General features: G+C 30.5%; 2 pseudogenes; both read left to right on the plus strand.

Annotated features, from left to right (window-relative positions):
• The first annotated feature begins 208 nt into the window (after nt 1-208).
• LOC149545393 (momilactone A synthase-like) lies at nt 209-1,806 on the plus strand (annotated as a pseudogene).
• A 4,077-nt stretch (nt 1,807-5,883) lies between these two features.
• LOC149545394 (uncharacterized) lies at nt 5,884-6,977 on the plus strand (annotated as a pseudogene).
• The last annotated feature ends 6,323 nt before the right edge of the window (nt 6,978-13,300 follow it).

Raw genomic sequence — 13,300 nt, forward strand, 5'->3', positions numbered from 1 at the left:
TGCTTGTGGAAATGAATCTAGTATTCAACGAAAACTCTATATTTTAGCTTAGAATCATCCACGTTCCTATCCTCCAGGCATCTTAGACTTTCGGATTACTCTAGATTCTCTCAAGTGTTCCCTAATCCGAGTTTGACTATTAAAAATTTGGCTATAAACCCGGCTCCTGGAAAGCCATTCATAAAAGCGTATTTTCTAGCTCGAGAAAATGTCATCGGCAAAGGTTGTAGCAGCTCTCTCGATAAGGTTTTCTTTTCTGTTACACATTCTAAACTCTTTTAATGCCATCTCAAATGAAATTATTGTACATGCCGCTTTTAGACTCATAAACAGCTCTCTATGGCAATTAATGCCAAGTTTCTATCACTCTCTTATCCAATTTTTATTTCCAAAATTATTTTCTGGAAAACAAATGTTTGTTTATGATGTTGCTATCAGGATTTAACACTGTAGTATTTAATCAATTTTATTAAATAATGTTTTATGAGGTGGAAATTCAGTAGTTAAGTTCCTTTTTTGGGTAGTATTTGGATGGGTGACCTCCCAGATGTTCTGATTGTCCTTGTGCTTTGAACATCAGTTAGATCCAATGAGTGCTAAATATTCCATTTAATAAAAAGATGAATTCATGTGAGTCACTACTCACCGAACATTAATTAATGAGTTTAACTCAAATATTACAGAGTTAAATTCTGAGAGCAATTTCATAATTTGACTTGTTGTGAGAAAATAACTCCTACTTATCAAATATCATAAACAAATATCTATTTATGATATTACTACCAGGAATGAACTCAATAGTATTTGAATTGAACTCATTAACTCATATTTTATGAGGAAGAAATTCAATAGTTAAATGAATTCCATTTATTGTCATGAGATAAATTCATGGAAATCACTACTCATGAAACATAAATGAATGCTTTTGACCCAAATAGTACAAAATTAAATCGTGATATCATAATTTGACTTATGTAGAAAAATATCCCCACTTATCAAATATCCGTTTGTTAGATGCAGATTGCAGTATAAGATCGCAATAATCACAGGCGGGTCCGGAGGCATTGGAGAGGCCACTGCTCGGCTATTCGTAAGTCAAGGAGCCAAACTTATAATTGCAGACATTGTAGACGACGCCGGTATAAGATTGGGTGAATCTCTCTCTCCTTGGTGACATATATTCACTGTGATGGGACCAAAGAGAAAGATGTAAGCGCGGCAGTAGATTTGGCCATGGAAAAGCATGGGAAACTTGAAATAATGTTTAATAACGCAGGGATCACCAACAAGCCGAAGGGAAGCGTGGCAGAGTATGATATGAAGGAATACGAGTGAGTGATGAATATCAATGCAAGAGGAGTAATGCACGGTATCAAGCACGCAGCCCGCGTTATTATCCCCTATAGAAAGGGCAGCGTTATTTCTATGGCAAGTATTGCAGGAGTAGTAGGAGGATGTGCTACTTATTCCTACACTGCCTCCAAACATGCAGTAATTGGGCTCACTAAAAACGGTGCCGCCGAGCTGGGGAAATGCAGTATACGAGTGAATTGTATATCGCCCGCTGCAGCTGCCACAGATCTGGTAATGAATTGTTTGGGATTGACGCCTTCACCAGAGGCAAGTGCTCAGATAGAGGCCGCGGCTCAGGACATAGCCAACTTGAAAGAAGTGAGTCTTAAAGCAGATGATTTTGCAGAGGCTGCTTTGTATCTGGCCAGTGAAGAATCCAGATATGTGAGCGGTCACAATATGGTGGTGGATGGGGGAGTAACAGTTGTAAACAACAACTTTGGATTGTATTAGATAGCATTTTTGTTTAAGATTGAAAGACTTGGGAACTCATGGTGGGTAATACGCAAGGAGAATCGTAAGTTTGAAGATAAAGTTCTCTTCAGAGTAGTTAGTACTCTAAAAATGTAATGTTAGGTTTCCCTTGCACTGGTCTTCAACTTGATTTGATAGGATATAGTTGGTGTTTGGTCATAGTTATCCATGGCCTAGTTGCTGTCTAATTCTTATGGTTCCAAGTTCATCTCCACCGTTGCACTTTTCTAGTTTTTAATGATAAATCATTTTGACTTAAGATTTTTACAATTCATTTGTTTTTTTAAATATATAATGTCGTGTACAAAACAAAAGACTCAAAGTATCATAGTTTCTTTCATTTGCTATGATTATATTCTTGTAAATTGGGACAAAAAAAGGTTGATATTAAGTAAGAAAGTTTTAAATATTCAGAAGTGAGAAATATATAAAGCAACATTTATTTGCATGAATGGGACTTAAGAAAATGAACAATCACATTTTGCATTATTTGATTCAGACATAATTCTTCATTTACATTCGTCATAGATTATTTTGTATATATCATGGTCATAATGGAAGTGTTACAAACTTTTTTATGTAATTTTTTTTGATAGGTTAAAGGCCAATGTCTTGATAGTATAACAAATTTTCAACCTGTCTTTAGGAACTGAATTCTTCATTTATTAGGAACTCATTGATTTCTTATATTGTACAATTACTATCATGTTGAGACCCTTCCTTGATAATTGATTTCCATCTTCCATTTTTAATTTGAAATATTCATTATTCATATTGAAGAATTTTATAACAGTTTGTAGATTACATCCTCCAAAATTCAAATGCCTTGCCAATATCATTGTTAGATTGTAAAATTGACATATTGTGATACATAAAAACTTAAAGAAAACTATTTTATTAATCTATCCTTATTCCTTTCAAAACTTTAAGGATAACAAAAGCTTTTCCTCTATCGATATTTCAGGTAACAAAACATGTTTTCAGCACCATTCAAACATTTGTGATACTACATTTTCAACATCAAAACATGTAGCAAAACAACATTATGTAGGAACCTTAAAAACACATTGTCGTGTACTTTCCTTGTAAATTCAGACCATAAATAGATTCACTTCTCACCTAGAATTACCCTCAAATGATGGTGAGAATTCTCTCTCAACTCTAAAACCTCAATTTCTCATTCAAATCCATTACTTAGTACTATGCAAACCAAATACAATGAAATCATGACCAAATAGCTTTACAGAAAATATTGAAAAGTTTCAAGATATGTTGTAGTTTCAATGCATTGGTATGTTTGAGTGTGTTGTATGCATATTAGGATCTATAGTGTTATAACAACAACTTTAAAAAAATTAAGATCAGCATGTTACCAATATGGTTGCAATTAAGAAAGGTTAATTTTAGTAGAAACTCAACCTATTTAGATTTCCTTTATATGAAGAATACATATATTTATATGATATCAGATTGGAGAGGCCTGTAGTATTAAGCCAAAACTCATAAAGGAAGGGACGTATGGAATTTACATAGCAATATATAGATAAATTTTTTTTCTAAACATTTCATAATTACCAGAGAATAGTATAGAAAAAATAAAAGGAGTGCATATATAGAACAGTTTCCACAGGTTGTAATTCTCACTGAATGTTCTTCAAAGACTTGAACAAATGTCATAGTCAAAGAGATGGAAAGGCCCAAATACAGAGAACATAACTAGGCAAATAAAGTATTACTCAGGGATTAAATATTGGGAATGATGACTTTCAGGGATAAACAAAGATAGAATGTTAAAATCACTTTATTCTTTGCAGGTTAAGCTTGCTATACAAATTTACTACTAGGTAAACAATTTCCTATTCTGGTGCAAAGCTTTATATAATGAAAGAAAGGATATTAGAAAAACAGTGCACCATCTCAATATATATCAGCGCATAGTAAGAGAGTTTTTAAAGTAGCATGGCATCACACATTGCCTACGGTTGATTCGATCTCATCTGACCTTCATATTGGGTTGTAAAAGTTGTACCAAAGTTCAAGCTGAGTCAAGGACATGGTTGATGGACTGAAATTTAAATCTCACAGATTCGAAAGGTTGTGTAGATAATGATTTTGGTATATTCCAAGATGTACCCAAACTGCTCTATTATGATCTACATTTGTCTGATTCCTAGTATAGCCTTTGCAACTTATTTTGTCTGTTTCCTGAGTAATTAATGTTAGTTGCTAACGTTAGTCAGAGATAGAATGCTTCTATAGTCTGGACAGTGGTGACTTTGAGAGCTTCTAGAGTAATTTTTTTTATTTTTCTATTATCGAATATTTGAATATTTGAGGTGAGGTTTTGTTTCTAGATTGGATTGTGTATATATTTTTTAGTATCAAAGTTTGTAATCACACTCTATAAGAATAAAATATCAAAATGTGATCTAAAATCTTAATGTTAAAAATATTATTCACAATCGAATCCATAAACAAAATCTCATTACTAATGGATTCTGAAAATATGATAATGTTAATATTTGAAATTATATTATATTTCTAGATTGGATTGTGTATATTTTTTTAGTATCAAACTTTGTAATCACACTCTATAAGAATAAAATAGCAAAATGTGTTCTAAAATGTTAATGTTAAAAATATTATTCACAATCGAATCCAGAAACAAAATCTCATTACTAATAGATTGTGAAAATATGATAATGTTAATATTTGAAGTTATATTATATGACTAATCAAATATATTATTATTCTCTATCTATGAATAAAGACATAGACATAGACTATTTACTTTCATTTGGCACATTAACACAAAATGCATTAGACACATTAACCTTTATTTATATGTTTAGTTCATTTCTTTTAACTAGTCGCTAAAACTAACAATATAATTCAAAAGTTCTCACATTTTCAGTTAGATATATCCATGTCATGCAATGGAGTTAAACTAGATAAATCTTGAAGCATGTATCTCTTAGTCTAATGCATTAGAAGATCACAAGTTAATGGCTAATATATCAAAGGCATGAAGATAAATGAGATATACTGAAAAAATTGGGTGTCTAAATTCTTTTGACTTTCTAGTCTTTTCTCATTGAGATTAATAACAATGAGGGCACAACTAGACAAAATGAACACAATAGGAAATGTGTCTTTTATTATAAAATAATGATATGATAATACATTCATTACACAAAAAACTTGATTCCACTATATTCCTTATGGACTTAAAACATAATTAGATTCCACGTGGGCCCGTATTGGGTATCTAAAACTTGTTTGTGGATGACCTCATTCAAAAGAAATAGTACATTCTCCCAAACTCTAAAAAAACTACCTTTACATTGTAAGAAATGGCATTAAGCAGCCCAAATTAGGTTTAGGGTTAGGAATCATTTTAGACTATGTCATTTGACATCCACTGCCAAAGCACAATGTTCTAGAAGGTACATCAAAAGTCAGTGCAAAATTGAGAAATCTCAGCATTCTATATGCTCTCAAACCAACTTCATTCGTCCTGTATTTTTTGGGCCCGTATGAGAAGGCATTTAGTGCCTCAAATCTAACTTTGAAGCATTATGTATTAATTATAAAATAAATTATTTTCTACACTAACACATATCTCAAGGATCGGGTACCTAAAACTTACTTGTGGATGACCTCCATTAAAAAAAAAATTACCTTCTCTCAAACTCCAAGAAAAACTACCTTTACAATGTATGAAATGACATTAAGTATCCCAAATTAGGTTTAGGGTTAGAAATCATTTTAGAATATGTCTGTTTGACATCCATGGCCAAAGTATAAGGTTCTAGAAGGCACGTCAAAAGTCAAAGTCAGTGCAAATCGGCTTCATTCATCTTCTATTTTTTGGGCCCATATGAGGTCATTTAATGCCTCAAATCTGACTTTGAAGCATTCTTAGAAGGTGTCTCATAATTATGTATTAATTATAAAATATATTATTTTCTAAATTAAGACATATCTCAAGGTGTTCAAAAACACTAACCCAAAAACAAATAGTGGAACTATGTGAGTTGGATCTATTTGGCAACAATGAGTATCCAGAAATATGAACATATTAAACAATATGCATTTTTTTGGTTATACAGAACTACCCTTAAAACACTAGTTGCTCTTGCATCAGATAAATTGTCATCTTTAGTGAAGTCTACATATTTTTTGATGATACAGGACTACCCTTACAACACTGGTTTCTGCCGCATCTTCTAAATTTTCATCTTTAGTGAAGACTACAGATGTTAGTAATTTTAAAACAATTACCCAAGCAATGCAAGAGGCCTTTCAATGGAAACCCATTAATGTTTTTATTACTAATGCTGGATTATCTCATGGTGGAAACTTATTTAGAGTGCAAAATATCGATCTCACAATTGGGACCAATTTACGCAATACATGCAGTTCCTTATTTTTCAAGAAACATAGCAAGAAACACCTTGTATCCGTTGTGCTCTTTGGTTCTCTACCCTCTATGGTAAGAAAAGTTATATCAAACAATGGGTACTTGGATTCCTTAGTTTATGACAAGATTTTCGAAACACACATCTAAGTTTTGTAGATTTTGATATTAATTTTCTTGTTTCATTAGCAGTTCATATTTTATGGGGAAAGTATGTATACAACCACCAAATATGTTGTTAAAGGCTTTGTCGAGTCGTTGAAATATAAATTGATGTCGCACAACATTTTTGTGCACGTATCACTCCCTGGATTCGGGGAAACTCCTCTTCTGGGTGATGGTTTGTCATAGTTTTGAGTCCGGGAATGAACTTATGCCGCTATATAGTATATACCCTTCTTTTTAACATTTCAGCTGAAGATTAATTTGGGTATTTTTCTTTGTTTGGATTGGCAGTGGACAAAGATGAAGAAGACATTAAGGTACTGAAGATTGTGAACATGTATGTTCGTAAGAAAACTAAAGATCCAAAGGATGACCAAACGGTTTTCGGAAGCTGTAGACAAGAGGGTTCTTTTTATTATAAAGAACAATGATCTGGGGTTGTTTCTCTTTGCCATAGCAAGGTGATTTTTTCCAGCTGAGATTTTGGGGAAGATTTTTCATGGAGATGGTTTTGTATTTTCCAATCGAAGCCGTAACTATTTTAGCTCAGTATGATATTCTTTAAGTCACGATATTCTTTGTAGGTCGAGCTTGCTATACAGGTTTACTACTAGATAAAGAACATAAACAGTTTTCTACTTAGTGCACAACTCATATATAATAAAAGAAATGATATTAAAATGGTCATATGGGGACAGAGAAAATCACAATAAAGTCAACACTTCAGTACAATCCCATATTGCAACAAAAGTAAATAAAATTTCCTTCCCTGAAACCCTAAGCGAGTAAGTAAAGTTATAGTTGCTCAAAATATAGACACTCGAATCATTATTGAGGAAGCATGTACCCAACATGATAGATACAAACTATTCCTTAGAGTCACGATGATAAAAGAAAGGGAAAATATGCACTTAAGCCACCAAGGAACATTCACACTAAACATAGGAATTATTTTTAATATATCTTGAAGAAAACATCCAACAATATACAATACTAGAGCAAGCTGACTAAGGGAAGAAGATAGGTTTTTCACAACATAGAACGATTCAAATATTGAAGATTTGAATGAATTCATGAAATAATGAGAGAAGTACTTGATGATTCAAAAAAACTACCATGCATAGATCAAAGATCAAGGTTGTGCATTCAAACCCTAACCACAGGTTCTCATGGCATTTCTTATAATCTAGTTATAAATCAATTGTACAATAAATTTATAGAAAGAATATCTATCTGAATTATAACAATTAATACTCTAGGTTAATTAACTTGAACTAAATAGCAGAAGCAAAATAACATAAGGCAAACACAATTAGACAATAACACAAGTATACTCAAGAAACCCTAGCTTGAAATACCCTACAACCATTAGATCTTCTATTAAGCTAAACAATAGACTTTCTCTCAAAGTCTAATAGAATCCAATTGAATACCAGTTTGCTACTGTGATCTTACATATATAGATCCTAGCTTCTTTACTTAGCTTGTAATCAAAGAATGTTTTCTTTCTTTCTCAAGCTTTAAATCATATATAAAATCACTTCCTATTTTTCTCAACCTTACAAACTTAGAAATGTTCTTTTAAATCTAATTAAAACAAAATTGTTGCTAAATATCCAACTCAAGTTGCTTTAAAAAAACTTCTCTCCACCTTCTTAGCTAACAACAAAAAATTAACACACCCTCTTAGCGAGGAAGGTGTTCTGCACAATACCTATCTTATATCAAATGAATACAAACTTATTCTTCACCAAATCTTTGTCAGTATATATACTATCTATTAGCCAATAGGAAAGTACTAGAGGTTTTCTATCCAATCCTTCACTCAATCTCTGATGAAGAAAACTTGCAACTATAACTTCTATCTAGCTTCGAGAGGAATAATAGACTACAAAATTTCCACAATAGTTATACAATAACAAATTTAGCCTCACAATCCTCTCTCTCCTAAGAAAACAACTCTTACTAAATGTGCACAGAAACATGTGCTCAAAACAATCTTTTGAAGAATGTGAAAAATTCAAAGCTGGAAGTATAGAAATTTCTATCCACAAAAATAATTGTCTCTTCTTCACTCACTAAAAATTTCTTTTCTCCATCTTCCCCAACTTCTCTTGAGCATCTCTTCCTCACACGATATCAAGGAAATCTCTTCCACAAAATATATCTAGGAAATCTCTTCCACTGATATATCAAGGAACTCTCTTCCTCCAAGACATCACTTCTTCAATGTTTCTAGGAGATCTCTTCCTCTCAACATATCCAGGAAATCTCTTCCTTAATGTATCTACATAGCCCATCCTTTCTCTTTGGATCTGCAACATACAAACCCTATGCTAGAGAACGATTGTTGTGGCTACCCTAAAACATATTTTTAATTGATCACAAGTTTCAATGGCCATAAAAGGAACTGTTAACATTGTTTTTCTTTCTGTAATCTATGGCATAGAACTTGATTTTGTATCCAATGTTCATAGTTGTAATACCATGTTAAATTTTGTTTAGCAATGATAACATGTTAATTTTTTGTTATTTAGCTCAAAAGGTTGAGAAAAGTTCTTTTAAAGTAATTTGAGTTGGATATTTAGCTACAACTTTGTCCTTATTTTTTAAAATAATATTTCTATGTTTGTGAGGTTGAGAAATATAGGATGTGATTTTATATATTATTTAAAGCTTGAGAAAGCATGGAAACATTCTTTTCTTGCAAGCTGAGTAAAATAACTAGGCTCGATGTATGTAAAATTGTAGTAACAAACTAGTATTCAATTGGATTGGTATTAGACTTTGAGAGAAAGTTTGTTGTTTAGTTGAATAGAAGATCCAATATTTAAAAGTTTTACCAAGGTGGGGTTTCCTAAGTATATTTGTATTATTGTCTAATTGTGTTTGACTTCTATTATTTTGCTTCTTCTATTTAGTTTTAGTTAACTAACCTAGAGTATTAATTGCTATAAATTAGATAGATTTTCTTTCTGTGAATTTGTTGTGCTAGTGATCTATATATGGCTTATAAGAAATTAACATGGTATCAGAGCTATACAACATTTTACATGGTATCAGAACTATGAACTCTAAATACAAAGCCAAGATCTATGACACAAATTATAGAAAAGAAAGTTATCTCTAATTAATTTTATAGCTATGGCAACTATTGATTGAGTACATATAGGTTGTAGGGTAGCTACAACAATCATTCTCTAGCACAGTGTTTGTATGTTGCAGATCCAAGGAGCAAGGATGTGCTATATAGAGACACTAAGGAAGAGATTTGGTTGATAAATTGGGAGGAAAAGATTTCCTATATATTGTCATGACCTATTTCAAGGCCGTCAGATTTTCAATCATAACTGCCCCCCTATTTTATGTTTTTTTCTTCTTTTCGAGAAGAGACATGTCTATTCATTTAATTTGTATATTATATTATTAATACTATATTATTATTATTATATTATTATTTATTAATACTAATTCATTATATATATTTTAATTAGATAATTCATAAGCTATATGCTTAATATATTAATATTTATTATTGTATAAAAGGAAATAATAATTAATATACTATGTTATTATTATTTCAATATATATGTCTATAATGATATATTATCATTTATATATAACCTTAATATTATTTTATATATTTTAGATATAAATATATCTAATAATATTATTAAAGATATTTAATATTATTTATTATAAATAGTATTTTTATTTTAAAATAGATAATTATTATTATTATATTATAATAATCTAATATTGATAATTAATTCTTATTCCTTACTAAAACCAATTCTGAAACTAGGGACATCTAATATATGTTGAGAGGAAGAGATTTTCTAAAAACATTGAAGAAGAGATTTCTTGGAGGAAGAGAGTTCCTTGATATATCAATAGAAGAGATTTCCTAGATATATTTTCTAGAAGAGATTTCCTAGATATCCTATGAAAAAAAAATTCAAGAGAAGCTAGGGAAGATGGAGAAAGGAAATATTGAGTGAGGGAAGTAGAGGCAATTATTCTTCTAGATATAAATTCCTATACTTTCAACTATGAATTTTTCAAATTCTTCCAAAGATAGTTTTGAGCACAAATTTGTGTGTGCAGATTGAGTAAGAGTTGTTTTCTTAGCAGAGAGAGAATTGTGAGGATAAAGTTAATTTGGCATAACTATTGTGGCTATCTTGTAGTATATTATTGCTTTTGAAGCTGGATAGGAGGTGCTTGCAGCATTTCTTCATTAGAGTTCGAGTGAAAATTTTGATAAAAGAAATAGCTTGAGTACTTTCCTATTGGCTAACATATAGCAAATATATTGGAAAATATTTGATGAAGAAGATGTTTTTATTCCTAAGACATAAGTTGGGTTTTGTGCAAAACACCTTCCTCAATAAGAGGGAGTGTTAGTTTTCTATTGTTTAGCTCAAAAGGTGGAGAGAGGTTATTTTAAATCAATTTGAGTTGGATATTTAGCAACAACTTTGATTTTTTTCTTTAATAGAATATTTCTAAGTTTTTGAGTTTGAGGAAAATATGAAGTGATTTTATATATGATTTAAAGCCCGAGGAAGCAAGCAAATGTTCTTTTTTGCAAGCTAAGTAGAGAAACTAGGTTGTATATATATAATATTGTAGTAATAAACTAGTATTCAATTGGATTCTATTAGACTTTGAGAGAAAAAATTTTCTTTTAGCTAAATAGAAGATCCAATAGTTGCAAGTTTTTCCAGGATGGGGTTTCTTGAGTATATCTATGTTATTGTCTAATTGTGTTTGAATTCTCTTATTTTTCTTCAGCTATTTAGTTTCAATTAATTAACCTAGAGTATTAATTACATTATGAATCAAATAGATCTTCTTTTTGTGAATTTATTGTGCAATTGCTTTGTAACTAGGTTATATGAAATTAAAACTCAAAAGATAAATATTCAATGCAACTACTTCATAGGAGAACCCTTTAACAAAAAAATTGAATCTTCAGTTCCAACAAAATGTGAGAAACAATTGATAATGAGATAAAATAAATACTCCATACTTGTTAAAATTGGAGGATGCAAAACAAATTCTTTTGACTGATAACAAAGATCACTGAGCACCAATATTCATGATAACTTCAGCACCACAATTTTCACAGATTCAAAAGTTTATGGTTTCTAAAAAACATTAAATATAATAGGAATAAGTATTTCAATTCCACCTATTTATGTGGAACTACATATGCTCATTTTTGGGGCAAAATTGGAATATGTATTCCTATTCACAATTCCTAATTAGTGCACCCAAACAAAGAAGTCAAAATTTTTAGAATACACATATACATATTCCAATCATATTCACATTGCCAAACATGCCCTATGTTAAAAGGATCTATGTTATGCATCAGAAAATTTGTATATTTATAGGTAAATATGGTATATTGCAACTTTTGAACCACTTGTATGTGAGACTATTTGTAAACCATTAAAGTAAGTGCAAGACTAATAATTATTAGTTCCTAAATTTGACAGGATACTTATGGAATCATTTAGTGCCAATTTAGCTATTTGGCTAAGTGAAACAACTAATGAAAACAAATAATTAAATTTTAACATATCAAAAGATAATAGTTTAGTATTATTATTTATTTTCAATCATGTTAAACTTGATTTTTCTTAATTTTCATTAGTAGAGGCAAGCAGAAAAATAATTTATCCTTCATAAAAATATGAAATTTGTGCTTTCGTGAAGCTTTCATTTAGCCAAATTTTTCTTCATGAAGCTTCCATTTTTCCACACAAAACCACTAGGCTCCTTTTCTTGCATTGCACAAAATGTGGGGTAAGTGCAAGAAGTTGGATTTCACTTTTGGGAAAAAAGTGGAAGTGCTTTTCCTATTTTTAAAATCTCTTGTCAATTAATGTCAATTTTTTTAGCATTTAGAGTTTGAATATAAAATTATTTAGAAATAAAAAATGTAGTTCTTAGAATCTACTTTTTGAATATGTAAATTACTTGTGTACCCATATGATAGGCTTTTTTTTGTATGGATCGTTAGAAACCACTTTTTCAAAATGTTTGTTTCAGGACCATACCACACTCGTGTATGACACAAATAAAAAAAATTTCATAAATCCTTTTAAAGGGAGTTACCTAATACACCTATGATTGATGATAATATTTTTCATTAACTTTTTATTGAATATTTTTACTATTATTAATTATTAATTGGCTATAGAGGTAAATTTTAAAACCTCTCATGTACGGACACCATAATTTGATCAAAATTTCACTTTTTTCAAAAATTCTTTGTTTAAACCTCAAAAGAATTGTATGTAGATTGATGACATATAAATTAATTTAAGAAAATTTATAAAATAAAAAACTTATTAAAGTTTTAGTGAACTTCACTATTTTACATTTAGGTATCATCTTTCATTAAAAAATAGTAAATAAAATCATAGCACTATAAAATTTATATTTTTGAAATTAGAAAAATGAGAGCTCTAATGGTTTTTTGTTTTTAAAACAAAATTGATTGGAAAGACCCTCTAAAAATGATGGCAAGGCATGAATTTGTCAGTTCAATGCCTTAGCCAAATCTTGAGAGGTCAAGCCATATGCTTCGTCTCACCAAGCCTATCCCAAACCAAAATCCAAGGTAGGAGAAAATGATTCCGCCCCATTTGTAAAAAAAGTGTATCCATTTTGAAAATGTCAAATTGACATTTAAAATCCCTACCCCCAAAAATATTCGATTGTTAGACATAGGTACTTGCTCATTTTTGACAAAAATGGGTACCCATTTCTAAGAAAAAAAAAATTCTTTTATGTTTTCAAAAATGGGTACCTATTTTTTGAAAATAAAAAATGGGTACTTGATTTTTTTTTAAATGGGTGCCTATTTTCTAA

Source organism: Cupressus sempervirens, chromosome 7 (genome assembly GCF_028749045.1).
Source record: "Cupressus sempervirens isolate cs-2001-9-10 chromosome 7, ASM2874904v1, whole genome shotgun sequence".
Lineage (NCBI taxonomy): Eukaryota > Viridiplantae > Streptophyta > Pinopsida > Cupressales > Cupressaceae > Cupressus > Cupressus sempervirens.